The sequence below is a fragment of the Misgurnus anguillicaudatus genome, chromosome 24, assembly GCF_027580225.2.
Source record: "Misgurnus anguillicaudatus chromosome 24, ASM2758022v2, whole genome shotgun sequence".
Taxonomy (NCBI): Eukaryota; Metazoa; Chordata; class Actinopteri; order Cypriniformes; family Cobitidae; genus Misgurnus; species Misgurnus anguillicaudatus.
Genome location: NC_073360.2, coordinates 38,189,964 through 38,205,550, shown reverse-complemented (window position 1 = coordinate 38,205,550; position 15,587 = coordinate 38,189,964).

Sequence of the window (15,587 nt, the reverse complement as noted above, 5' to 3'; positions counted from 1 at the left end):
TAAAGGATTATTAGGAACACCTGTTCAATTTCTCATTAATCCAAGTATCTAATCAATCAATCACATGGCAGTTGGTTTAATGCATTTAGGGGTGTTTTGAGCGTGGCATGGTTGTTGGTGCCAGATTGGCGGGTCTGAGTATTTCACAATCTAGTCAATTACTGGGATTTTCACGCACAACCATTTCTAGGGTTTACAAAAAATGGTGTGAAAAGGGAAAAACATCCAGTATGCGGCAGTCCTGTGGACGAAAATGCCTTGTTGATGCTAGAGGTCAGAGGAGAATGGGCCGACTGATTCAAGCTGATAGAAGAGCAACTTTGACTGAAATAACCACTCGTTACAAATGAGGTATGCAGCAAAGCATTTGTGAAGCCACAACACGCACAACCTTGAGGCGGATGCGCTACAACAGCAGAAGACCCCACCGGGTACCACTCATCTCCACTACAAATAGGAAAAAGAAGCTACAATTTCCACGAACTCACCAAAACTGGACAGTTGAAGACTGGAAAAATGTTGCCTGGTCTGATGAGTCTCGATTTCTGTTGAGACGTTCAGATGGTAGAGTCAGAATTTGGCATAAACAAAATGAGAACATGGATCCATCATGCCTTGTTACCACTGTGCAGGCTGGTGATGTAATGGTGTGGGTGATCTTTTCTTGGCACACTTTAGGCTCCTTAGTGCCAATTGGGCATCGTTTAAATGGCACGGCCTACCTGAAAATTGTTTCTCGCCATGTCCATCCCTTTATGACCACCATGTACCCATCCTCAGAATGTCACAAAGCTTGAATAATTTCAAACTGGCTTCTTGAACATGACAATGAGTTCGCTGTATTAAAATGCCCCCCACAGTCACCAGATGTCAACCCAATAGAACATCTTTGGGATGTGGTGGAACGGGAGCTTCGTGCCCTGGATGTGCATCCCACAAATCTCCATCAACTGCAAGATGCTATCCTATCAATGTGGGCCAACATTTCTAAAGAATGCTTTCAGACCCTTGTTGAATCAAAGCCACATAGAATTAAGGCAGTTCTGAAGGTGAAAGAGGGTCCAACAAAGTATGCGTATGGTGTTCCTAATAATCCTTTAGGTGAGTGTATATATTTGTTCAAAATTATCATTATATTATAAGAAATGTGTTTTTAACAATATTTTGCTCTTGCATCTACATTAAATCATCCATTTTGTGTATGTCTGAGAAATCAGTAATAACTGTGTTACTCCCAAATAATAATAATTAATAATAATAATATTTTTTATTTATAGCGCCTTTCCAGAGCTCAAGGATGCTTTTCAGTGTACAATTAACAAGCAAGAGATAATACAAAAGATTATGAAAGAATGCAGATTTGGTAATAGAGGTAATATGAGACTGAAAAGAAGAGTCAATGATTACACCTTTTTAACAGTATTGGATGTTTTGATGTGAGAACCAGCAATTTCACAGGTGAAATTTGTAGGAATATTGCTGGTAAATGAGGGAATTCTAATGAAAATGATCTCAGTTTTGGCCATGTTAAAGGAACAGTATGTAAAAAATGTATATCAATTACTCATAAAATGGCCCTGATTTGTCACTAGACATTAAAGCGTAACTAAACCCCTGGTCAGAGCCTGACTCCACCCACTGGCAATATTTGAAAAATGAAAGAAAAGTAGGCAGATCCCAACAGAGATAGAGGGGATGACCTAAGCTCGTACCAAGTGTGTGATGAGATCGTAACAAGGGCATGGTAAGCTTGAAACTGCTTACGTCACAAGTCATTTTTTGGACCCAACATCCAATAGGAAAATTCAACTGCAGTAGCCACCGTTCAACCTGAAGAGGGCAGCACTCAGACGCCATATATTGTAGTATTGAAACACTTTATATCCAAATGTCAAAAAACTTACTAAAATCACTGAACAGTAATAAACCATCATTCTTACAGATCAGTAACTAAAAAAAGTTGGATTAGGGTTTAGTACTCTTTAAGAAATCATGTTCATTACAAATACTTATATCACTCACAGTGGTCTGACCAGGATATTGTCATTTAAAAAGTGGAGTTGCAGCCCTCAACTGATGTTTATGTTGTCATGTTGTGTATTGGCCACTAGTTGTGTGATTGCAGTACCAGTTTTAGCCACAAGTTTTGTAATTGCAGTACCACAATCCTACATACTGTTCCTTTAAGTTTCAGAAAATTTGAATTAAGAGAGCAGAGATTTTGTCTGTTTGGGGAGGTTGAGTGTACAGATTGAGTATAATTAAATATTATATACTGAATATAAAGCCCCTATAAATCAGGATTAGTTTGTTGTAAAGCCACAACTCCATTATAAAGGGATGTAATTTCAATGTAAATCAAATAGCTGTAATTATGCAGCTGGTTGCCAGTAACTTACTGTAGAAGATAAAGACTGAAAATGTTTCATGTTGATTTAACTTTGAACAAACTGTTGCCAGTAAATAACATAAATGTAAAATCTACAGTAAGTTACTGGCAGCTAGTTGCCAGTAATACCCAGTAATAATGTAATTTTTACAGAAGTGTTTTGCAGTATGACTGGGCTGACACTGAACATCAGACTAAATCAGATATTACCCGATGGAGAGAGGACTTAAACTGGATAATGTGGAGTTTGTTCAGTTAAAAACTAGAACATCAATAAAGTAACGAGCAATCCACACAAAATAATATGCTTGTGATCATATTTTATTTGAGGTACACTGAACAATACAAAAAGTCATAGTTTAACATGGATAGATCTGCAGTACAAAGACATTTTAAGTACAGAGGCTGAGGGTGATGGGAAATAGATGCATGTCGTGGACTTCATTATTGTTTTTTATATATATCTCAAATTAAAATACTTTTCAATTACTTTTACACCCTTTAATCACAGTTGAAAGCATTTTCAGTGTATTTCACCACTCTCTCATTTTGGTTTAAATTTGTTAAAATTCATGCCCCTTGTTACAGTACTATTTGGTGGTGGGAGACATTGATCATTAATGGGTGTGTTTCCTTCCCCTCCACAAGCGTAGCACTCAGTCTCGCTCACACAACGATAGAGGGGCACACGAGACACAATTAGCTTAAATATGTTTTTAAGAGGTTTCTGTAAGTCAAATTTCCAGAAATCTTTGAAAACAAAAGCTTTAACTCCGCTGTGTTCACGCCAGTTATCAAGAGCTTTTGAAATGTTATACGGGCTTGTCTCATTAAGGCACGTGTCAGCACAGGGAGAGTTAAAGGTGTAGAATATACTGCAGTCCTGATTATTTTTCTGTAAGAGTTTTGTCATAGGTGAGTTACCAGCAGGGTTCAATAAGAGGGACTCAGAATGAATATAGTTCTTTTTCTGTTTTCTAAGCCCTGCAGCTATAAGCTGTGCACCCTGATAAAGTGCATTGGTCTCATTATTAATAGAAGTGTTCACTTCACTTGCATTTTCTTGAGTCAGAAAGTTGTTTTGTGAAGGATTAAAGCCTGCTTGACATTGATACTTTGTTACATTGATGGCTAACGCATATTGACGGGGGTGTCCATCTCTATCAACTCTCTTGTAGCTGAAAAAACATTAAGAATCAGACATGTCTGTTTAGAGAAACAGTTGACAAAAACAGAATTAAAAAAAATTCCAACCTCATGTCACTTAAGAATTGTATGTCTTTGTATTTCGATATAACATCAAATACTTTATACTGTTAACTATTAACATAAACATTAGCAAATTTAACTTTAAAACTTAATTTTATTTAACATACTTCTGCTCAAAAAACTTTATAATGCGCCCAAGAGTATTGCTGTCCACTCTCTCTTCCACACTTTGTGACCAACGAGGAAGCCAAAAGATCAGCAGAAGTCCAAAAGACACAGTAAACTTCTACAAAGACACAACACAAACAATTGTAAAAGTAACAGAAATGCCCACAAAAAAAAATGTAAATGTGGGAGAAATAAATAAAAATATGGTCTTTATTTCAGCTTCAAATGATAACTGAAAGTTATATGTTTTTTAAATTCAAGTATTTTACATAAAAGAACGGCACACAGTTTAAAGGCAAAATGGCAAAAGCAACAGCACATGGTCCTGATACTTGCATACATTTTTTTAGGTCCACAGTGGAGAACATCTGTGCACACTGTTGCATTCTTCAGTGTTTGTGATCAAATTAAAATATTTTAATTGTTGTTACACTTACAGTAAGAAAAAGGTGGTCACATTTGTCAACATTTTTTTAACCCTCAACATAAAGCTAGTAACTAAACATATTTCTCTATGGAACTTAACTTACCATTGTGACTGTAATGACAGATAATGCAGAAATGTTCACAGCTACTGTACGGCAGTTTTTTCCCTGGTGTGATGATAAAGAGAAACAAGAGAAAATCGGCCTTATATAGAGTCTAAACCCAGCAAGGAACTCAATTCTGATGTGTCATATAGGTTTCTATATATTCTTTATTGCAAACACACAGTTTTTTAAACACTCAAAACCACAAAACATTCACATGCATGGAAAACATCACAAATATCTGGCAACTGTAAACACTTTATTCTGTTTAAACTCTTCGTTTTTGCATACTGTATAACAAACATAAAACACAACTATCTTGTGACTTTTTCAATGTGTGCAGTAGAGTCTGGAGACAGTTTGACATAAATACATGATTTCATTATAAACATAATTGCAATGGAGGCAAGATATTTCACTCACTGTCAAAACACTATGGGCCCTATTTTAACGATCTAAGTGCATTGTCTAAAGCGCACAGCGCAACGTCTAAATGGGCGTGTCCGAATCCACTTTTGCTAATTTAACGATGGGAAAAATCGTTTTTGCGCCGAGCGCATGGTCGAAAAGGGTAGGTCCTATTGTAATGGGAGTATTTTGGGCGTAACGTGCAGTAAACCAATGAGAGTCACAGCTCTCATTCCCTTTAAAAGCAAGTTGCGCTGGCGCTATGTCTAATCTCTATTTAGATGACGGACTTTGTTAACTGAAAAACTAAGCGGAGGTAGAAGATCCCCAGTTTAAGATTAATGTTAAATAATTGTGTTGTTTTTCCCTTATATTGAAATTGTTATTTTTTTATTAAAACCTTTAAAACCCGTTTTCTTTTAGTCATGGAAGTAAAAAGCAGGCTTGCAATTGCTTTAAATGTATGGCTATCCAATATCATCAAAAAATAATTTACATTGTAAAAATACTTTATTTGTAACAAACAGGAGATAAAGAATTTACAAACGGCTCTCCTCACGTTTCAGCACTTTGGACAGCGTTTTTTTAGCAAAGAGTTTTTTTAAGCATTACTTACAAATGTTTCTCATCTCGCCATATCCACAGGTACATCATATACAATAAATCCGTGAGGTAGCATTAAAAAAAAACATTTAAAAACAGACGCATTTGTTTAAAGCAAAGCATTTATTTACTTATCAGGCTGCAGGTGAAGCAGCTCTTTGCGCCTTCTAACGTCTCATAATCAGTCCTCATTTATAAATATGTCCAAGAGACTCAATAATAATCTCTTAAATTCAATCCTTTAGTCTTTCATATTTAAAAGCATTTTTGTGCTGCTGCGCATTTATGTACTTTGTGATAAGCAAACCCGCGTTGTCCTCCCGTTTATAGGCGCATATTACTAATGCGCTCTTTAAATAACATAAAACATATTGCGCCATTGACTTTAGACTTTAGACCAGGTTTTTGTTGGTCAATGGCGTAGTCTATTTTAGTTGCCTCAAAATAGCAACGCGCCAACAATGCGCCTGAACACACCTCGTTTTTCAGACCAGAACGCCCATGGGCGCAAAGGGGACGCAAATGCATTTGCTATTTTAACAACGCGGCGCTAAACGTGAAAATTAGGGTGGAAACTAGCGAAAGACACTTGCGTCGCGCATTGCGCTGCATTGCGCCGGGTGTAAGATAGAGCCCTATATTTTATAGTATTTGTTTAGTCGTGAGTTTTGTCTAACTGTGTTTTAAGTTTTAAAGTTAATTTTTTTCAAACCAAGTGTAAATCGTGTGCTTTCAGTTTTGCAGACTTTGTCAGAAGATTATATGAGTAGACATTAAGTGGGCCTTAAGTACAGGGTTCCCGCACGGGTCATTGAAATCCTTGAAAGTTTGTGAATCTGGGGGGGGGGGGGTTCAAGGCCCTGTTAATTTTTTGAAAATATACATTCATAGATTCAGGTCATTGAAAGTGCTTGAATCTATTTTATGCTAGATGTTTTCTGGAAAAAATCCATATTATTCCCTGTGTAGTGTAGGATAATATCATAAGACTGTTCGCTTTAAATGCTTTATCTTCTGTATGCGAATGTTAATACATACCAAAATGCATAGTTGTGTTTGACACATGAAAACGTCTCCGGGTAATGTTGTTCCCCATTTTTTCTTTTCATTTAAATGAATGAAATTTAATTTCATTAAAAGTTCAGAGTTTTAAAAGTATCTTTCTTTCTTTCTTTCTTTCTTTCTTTCTTTTTTATCTTTATTTATAAAGCACTTTCACACAACTGTTAAAGGAATAGTCTACTCAGTTTCAATATTAAAATATGTTATTACCTTAACTAAGAATTGTTTATACATCCCTCTATCATCTGTGTGCGTGCACGTAAGCGCAGGAGCGCGCTGCGACGCTTCGATAGCATTGAGCTTAGCCCCATTCATTCAATGGTACCATTTAGAGATAAAGTTAGAAGTGACCAAATACATCAACGTTTTTCCTATTTAAGATGAGTAGTTATACGAGCAAGTTTGGTGGTACAAAATAAAACGTAGCGCTTTTCTAAGCGGATTTAAAAGAGGAACTATATTTTATGGCGTAATAGCACTTTTGGGAGTACTTCGACTCTGCGCAGTAACACCCTCCCTCTCCCATTATGAGAGTGAGAAGGGGAGCGGACTTTTCAGGCGAGTCGAAGTACTCCCAAAAGTGCTATTGCGCCATGAAATATAGTTCCTCTTTTAAATCCGCTTAGAAAAGCGCTACGTTTTATTTTGTACCACCAAACTTGCTCGTGTAACTGCTCGTCTTGAGTGGGGGGAACGTTGATGTGTTTGGTCGCTTCTGGCTTTGTCTCTGAATGGTGCCATTGAGTGAATGGGGCTAAGCTAAATGCTATCGAAGCGTCGTAGCGTGCTCCAGCGCTTATGTGCACGCACAAAGATGATAGAGGGATGTATCAACAATTCTTAGTTAAGGTAATGACATATTTAAATATTGAAAATGAGTAGACTATTCCTTTAAGTTAGAACAAAGTGCTGTACATTACAAAAAGAAAACAGCATTCACTAAAACACAGTCACAAAGACTATAAAAAAAATAGCAAGTAATAATATAACAGAACATAAGACAGTTACAAGAGAAAAAAATCTTACAACATTTTTTGAGTCTGTATTTAAAAACTGGTAAAGAGGGTGCAGCTCTAATAGACATGGCGAGCTTATTCCACAAAGTAGGGCCAGAAATCGCAATACTCTTGTGGCTGCATTCTGTACCATCTGAAGGCGCATTAAAGATGACTGACTGATACCATATAAAGTGAATTACAGTAATCTACTCGTGCGAGTACAAACAAGTGAATAACCTTTCAAATTGTATTTTTGATGGCAGAGTTTTAAGTTTGGAAATGCGCCTTAGATGGAAGAAACAGGATTTCACAACACTGATTTGTTTATCAAATCAAGGTTTTTATCAATGTAGACACCCAAATTATTAACAACAGAGGTCAAGTAAGAAGCGAAATGGCCAAAATGAGGGGCATAGTCTTCATATGATTTAACACCAAATAAAATAATTTCCGTCTTATTTTCATTAAGCATTAAAATGTTATGTTTTAGCCATGATTGTACCTCAGCAAGACAAGAAAGCAGAGGACCTAAGGGTTCACTGCTTTTATGCTGCAGTGTAAAGCTGGGTGTTGTCAGCATACAAATGGAAAGAAACACCATACTTCCTAAAGATAGAGCCCAGTGGTAGCATAAAAATGGAGAATAATACAGGAGCTAAAATTGAACCCTGTGGTACACCACAGGTCAGATTACAGAGAGATGAACTATTGGCAAATAGATACACTGTAACTTCTATTTGTTAAAAAGATGAGAAACATTTCAAAGCTGATCAAGATTTGATGGTCAACCATATCAAAGTCTGAGCTCAAGTCCAAAGCCACTGGATTACCTTTGTCTGTTTCTAAAAAGACATAATTTAAAACTTTAACAAGGCTGATTCAGTGCTGTGCATGGACTTGAACCCAGATTGAAATTTTTCAAAAAGACTATTGGACACCATGTGCAACTGCAACTGAGACAACATGGCTTTTTCCAGTATCTTGGAGAGGAAGGGTAAATTTGAAATAGGTCTAAAATTATTTAAATTTGAAGGGTCCAGATTAGGTTTTTTTAATAGTGGGGATACTGAGGCTGTTTTTAAGGCATCAGGAACGACCCCTGTTGTTAGACTGAGGTTTAAAATGTTCAAAAAGTCATGTCCAATGTTATTAAAAATCTGTTTAAAAAATCTTGTTGGAATAGTGTCAAGGATCTTGCATATAATTACCTTAAATAAATGCAAAACCAATAGTTTTATGCCTCCGGTCTTTGACACTTTTGGTGTTTAACATCCTGTCCATCTTTATATTTAAGGTGTAAACAACACAGACATACATCCTCATATTCTTTGCATTAGTTTCTATCTTTTTCTATTCTTTAGTATTTTAGTATCATTTAGAAGTGTTTTTAGTTTTCTTGTTTATCTTTTGTTAATAAATTTCATTTTATTACCATCAGACACACACACGCACACACACTGGAGGTGAAACCTAGGATGGCTTGAGGATGAGTAAATCATGGGCTAATTTTCATTATATGCTGAGTATCCCATTAAAACATTAAGACATTGTGATAAACTACTCATTCACTTCATAATTCAGATGTATTTCATTTTCTTTTTCATAGCAATGTTTCATGGAGTTGGATCCCTGTAACACTGCCTTGCACTTTAATCATTTTAAACCCTCAGTTTATTATGTGCTTATCATAATGTTTATACATTTCAGCAAACTGGGATACCTTGATGTTTATGTTAACTTTATTACTTCTTTTATTAAACCTGATCATTATTATTTGCAGACTTTGGTATCAGCGTAATTCAAGTGAAACAGTTTGAATTGAATTAATTGTTTGAATATCCATTAATGTGTTAAACATGACATTTATCTCACAAAATTATTTCAGGAAAAAATAAAATAATTAGATTCATGTTGTGTTTGGAATTATATATTTATACATATGATGTACATTATAAATGTTTTTATAAAGTTTTTTATGCCATCGAAAGGTGTTGCATGCAAAGGGATTTCTTCACATGAAACCAAAGGCAACCTTCTCATGCTATTACATTTCCACTCAGACAAGTTGTGACATTAAGATTAGTTAGCACATGAGTATGCAATATGCACTTCTTCATTTCCATTTAAGAGCAACAACACTTTGTGTGTTTTATTCATATTCCCCAAGGTTTACTGGAGATTTTTAATAACTGATTGTCCACAAATTTGATGAATTGCTTAAAGTTGAACTCTTCATCACATCTGGCTGTTACACACTTTATAAAGGCAAACATTACATAACCAAAACAGGCTGTCTTTATTCATTTTTTATTTTTGTTTAACTTCAGAAAGATAAACATGACTATCTGTCTGGGTCAACTTCTGCAAACCATAAACCACCAGCTGAAGATTTTCTCTTCTAAATTAAAGAAAGTTTTTTGAAGAAAGAAAAACAAAGGTTTATTGTTATTATATTAACATTTATTATTTTAATTCATCTGTTAGCAGCTAAAGAGAAAATTAAGCAATGCCTCAGCCAAGATGAATTGCCATGTTACCAGTCATAAGTCACACAAGTATATTTGTTGCAATAGCCAACAATGCATTCTATGGGTCAAAATTATACATGTTTTTTATGTCAAAAATCATTAGGATATTATGTGAATATTATGTTCAATGGAAATATTTTGTAAATTTCCTACCATAAATATATAAAAAATATTTTTGTGAATGGATGGAGTTGCTAATGACTTCATTTGGACAACTTGTTAACAATTTTCTCAATATTTGGATTTTTTGCACCCTTAGATTCCAGAATTTCAAATTATTGTATCTCTGCAAAATATTGTCATATCCTAACAAAGCATACATCAATGGACAGCTTATTTATTCAGCTAAAAAAATGTAGGGTCGAAAAATGTAACAATAACTTTGTTTTAATGTTGATTTTATCATGGCTGGGTAACTTTGCTGTGCTTACTGAAAGGCCAAAATGTATAGAAGCCAAGAGGTGAAACTCTGATGTTTTTCTGGTAACACCCACCAGGTGTCCTTTGGTTGCATGACCGCCATAGGTTAAAAATGTCAACTGGACAACGCCACAGAAAAAATATTCTGTGTAACCATACAAATCTTGGTTTGCATCGTTTTCTGCTAACTTTAACTGTTTTTCAGTGTATTAATAGTAAACGTAATTCCTTTTAGTAACTGGAAATCCTAGCCAGAAACCTTAATAATAGTTTAGGATGTGGATATGACACTATTACTTTAGGACATTTAAGAAGTTTTTACAAACAAACCTTACAAAAAACAATACAGGTGTGCATCTTAAGACAAAACAGTGGCACTGATATATGTTAAAATATGTAAATACAGGGTGTTTTAAAATTAAAGTAGCTCAAACATCCATTTTAGTCGGGGACTAGGATAAGCTCCGTCCAGGAAACCGCCCCTATAAGTTAAAATGAGTTTATTAAATTAATTTGCTGATGTTTCATTTCATTGATGACTTATTTCAAGTCCTATGTTGGCAGACTTTGAGTTTATTCTCTGCATATAGTTTCTCCAAATGGCACAAGAAATAAAGTAATTCATTAAAATAAACCAGGCGACTCTCCAAAATCCAATGTGAGGCATTACAAACCAGGTGACTCAGGCGAACCAGGCGACTCAGGTGAACCAGGCGACTCAGGCGAACCAGGCGATTCAGGCGAACCAGGCGACTCATGCGATCCAGGTGACTCTCCAAAGTCCAATGTGAGGCATTATGTGGCATACGATGACTTATGGTCTCTTTCAGTCCATTATGAAAAAGGTCCTTAAGCGTAGCATCATTATTGTTTACCTGGTACCTTAAATTGAGAAAATCCTGAACGGGCGGTTGCCCTGGCGTAATAGGCTTTATGCCCAGCTGCACTACTTCCTGAACTTCAGCCAGCTCCTTGTTTCCTGTCTGCCATTATTGGACAAACTGATTTATCCAGCTGTGCGTGACCTCAGTAGTCACAAACAAACTGATTAATCCAGGTGTGTCTGACCTCAGTAGTCACAACAATAATCAGACACACCTGAATTAATCAGTTTGTTTGTGACTACTGAGGTCAGGCACAGCTGGATAAATCAGTTAGTGAAAGGACACATTGACCCGTTAGGCCCCTTAGTGCCAATTGGGCATCGTTTAAATGCCACAGCCTACCTGAGCATTGTTTCTGACCATGCCCATCCTTTATGACCACCATGTACCCATCCTCTGATGCTACTTTCAGCAGGAGAATGCACCATGTCACAAAGCTCGAAATTGGTTTCTTGAACATGACAATGAGTTCACTGTACTAAAAAGGTGTTTTTAACAATATTTTGCTCTTGCATCTACATTAAATCATCCATTTTGTGTATGTCTGAGAAATCAGTGTTAACTGTGTTACTCCCAATAAATAATAATAATCAATAATAATAATAATTTTTATTTATAGCGCCATTCCAGAGCTCAAGGACGCTTCCAGTGTACACTTAACAAGGAAGAGATAATACGAAAGAATATGAAAGAATGCAGATTTGGTGTGACTGAAAAGAAAGGATGGAGTCAATGATTACACATTTTGGATGTTTTGATGTGAGAACCAGCAAAATCACAGGTGAAATTGGTAGGAATATTGTTGGTAATTGAGGGAATTCTAATGAAAATGTTCTCAGTTTTAATTGAATATTATATACTGAATAGAAAACCCCTATAAATCAGGAATACACTAAAAAAATGATTAATTGATCAATTTAATCAATTAATTTCATCAATTTTTTAAGGTAAGTGGTTGCAATCAATTTATTTAAGCTACATTTAAACAAAAGTTTTATATTTCATTTTACGTTACTAATCTTTTTTGTTTAAATGTAGCTTAAATAAATTGATTGCAACCACTTACCTTAAAAAAATGTATTAAATTCAATGAATCATTTTTTTCAGTGTAGTTTGTTGTAAAGCCACAACTCCATTATCAAGGGATGTAATTTAAAGACACACTGTAAAAAAATTGCTGTAATTATCCAGCTGGTTGCAGGCTTGTGCACAATTCAGAATTGAATTGAGAATGACTCCTTAATTCCAATTCAGTTCTTGAATTTGAATTGATGTCAAAAACAGGATCTAGAATTACAATTCGAATTTGAATTAAAGGAAGCAGAATTGGAATTCAATAGAAATTCAAAGGAATTCATATACATATTATACAGTAAATGAAGTGTTAAAAAATAAGCTTTCAGTATATGTCAGATATGATTGCATTACATATTCTTTAAATTATATTAGTTTGAACCATGGGCGAGGCTAGCCCCTTTTTAGGGGTGCTTCAGCACCCCTAAAAAGGAGCTCAGCACCCCTAAAACTTGGGGCAAGAAATTTAATTATTCTAAAATGTTAGTTCGTCTTTGACAAGGTTAAATAATGTCCAAAACATACTCCGTAGTTTGTGGTTTAAAATGTATAATAAGGTAGAAAATGAAAACCTCCCCGCTTAGCAAATGGTGTCATCCTCTTCTACTTCTCTGTACCTGCATCGCTTAGCCCGTCCGTCATTCAGCGTGAAACACACGCAGAGTGAGAATCAGTTAGTGTTGTGATGCAACTTTTTTGTTCAAATCTTACAAAATGTTTACATTATGTTTATAATGAGCGAGTACATCACGAATCAATCTTTCAAGCCGTGTTTTTGTCTTATACTGACTCACCATGGTACACGTATAATAAGTGTTTATTTTCGGATTATTTTAGTCCGGCGGGTACCCGCGCGCTGCGGAGTAGCAAAGTACCTGGGTGACTCGTCCATAGACTTAAACAGAGAGAAGTAGCGCCGGTTACAATGTTCTTCCGCAAGACGCATGCAGTGCGTCTCAGTGGGTATTTGCATACGTGTGTCTCCGTTGTTAAAGTTTATTGTATGATTTATCGTTAATTTGAGACTTATTTTAACAATCGGGAGTCATGTAAACATGACATCACGGGCGTCTTTTCTGGTCAGTCGTCATGAAAACATGGCGTTTGGAACAGTGAAAACAAACTACATATCACTGTATACCACCAGTAGGCTACCGGTAAGTTATGTGTGAAATCACTAACTGTCTGACTATCAAACTAGACAATAAATATTTTTTTAGTTTGTCACATGTAGACTAATATGAAGGGGATAACGTTTTTAACCCTTAGTGCAGGAGTCACAAGTGTTTTGTTTTAGACATATAGGACAAGGTAATGGTTCAATTAAAGGACTGTTAAAAGAAAAGCTGCAAATTAACAAACTATTCATAAACTTACCATATGTTGTAGGCATAAAAGTTATAAATTAGGAGATTGGTCATTTTGACAAAGGCAAACGACACGCTGTATATCCACATAAAACCATACCCACACTGCTGGTGTAGCCCACCTTTTGTCCTGATACTTTAATATGACATTAATGGCAAACCATTAATCAGAAAGAAAAAGGTTGGCAAAAAATGCATCTCAAAACTCATCAGATTGATGGTTTAAAATATGTAATTTTAAAAAAATTCTAAGGGGGAGCATGCTCCCAGACCCTAGAGGGGTAATATTCTTCTCATCTTTTTCACCCCTGACCCATTTTCATGCCTGAAAGGTCTCCAAAAAATCTTTATTTTGGAGTTAGTTGAACCAACATTTTCATGCCTGAAAGGTCTCCAAAAAATCTTTATTTTGGAGTTAGTTGAACCAATGTTAAAATGAAAGCTATTTTACAATATACATATTATTGGTTTCTGTAGGAAAAAAGAGCGGGTGGTGGCAGCGGAGCTCATTGGGTGCTCAGCACCCCTAAAGCTCTAACCCTAGAATCGCCTCTGGTTTGAACTACTTGTACAGATTACATTAACAGGAGATGTTATCCCCCAGCAATTAATGTTTAAAACTCTATAACAAATAATTAAGTTTGATTTTTTTGTATTCGTAATTTTGTTGAACAAGATGGAACATGACTTAATTTCCCAGAATGCTTTACTTTTAACAAGTATTTAAAATGGTTGCCAAACAATTTTCCAAAGTAACTTAACTACTGAATGTATATGTGAGATTCTTTCTTTTGTATGACTGTGGAATTTCTTTGAATTGCCACGAATTTAATTCCACTTCCTGTCATTCCAATTCATATTCAACTTCCTGTAGGGCGGAGTCAATTCAATTCAAATTCTAATTCTTGAATTGAATGGAGGCCAATTCTGAAATTCTGAATTGTGCACAAGCCCATGGCTGGTTGCCAGTAACTTACTGTAGAAGATAAAGACTGAAAATGTTTCATGTTCATTTAACTTTGAACAAACTGTTGCCAGTAAATAACATAAATGTAAAATCTACAGTAAGTTACTGGCAGCTAGTTGCCAGTAACACCCAGTAATAATGTAATTTCTACAGAAATGTTTTACAGTGCAGTTTAAGTCATAACTTCCCCTCTTAAATATTAGTGTATAATGACTTGCTAGTTTACATTAATTATATACATCCATTTTTTACTTTTCTCACTTTCAAATAATGTAAACGATATAATTTCCAGCACTGATGTGGAGTTTCATTTTATTTCATTTTAACGTTGCTTTATTGCCCTAACAAGTATGTGTTTGTCTCCGTTTCAAGGTCTTCAAATCCATAAGCAGTACATTTTATTCTGTTTTGTTTTAAATAACACTTGTTGTTGAGCTGCCTGCTTATAAATTCAGTGAGGTTCAGTAAGGTTAATATTTTTTTTTATTCTGTCACTGCTTCTGCATCTGTGTTTCGGCTGATAAAACAATTGACTGAACATCAGACTAAATCGGATATTTCCTTATGGAGAGTGAGAAATAAACTGGATAATGTGGAGTTTGTTCAGTTAAAAACTGGAACATCAATAAAATAATGAGTAATCCACACAAAATAATATGCTTGTGATTATATTTTATTTGAAGTACACTGAACGATACAAAAGTCATAGTTGAACATTGTTAGATAGGTCTGCAATACAAAGACATTTTAAGTAGAGGGTGAGGAGCATAACATTTTTTGAACTGCATATTGTGCACTTCGTTTTTGTTTTTCATATCTCAAATTGAAATAAATTACATTTCAGTTACTTTTACAACACTGAAAAAAATGATTCATTGAATTTAATCAATTTTTTTGAGGTGGGTGGTTGCAATCAATTTTTTTAGTCTACATTTATACAAAATATTTATATTTTATTTTACGTTACTAATCTTTTTTGT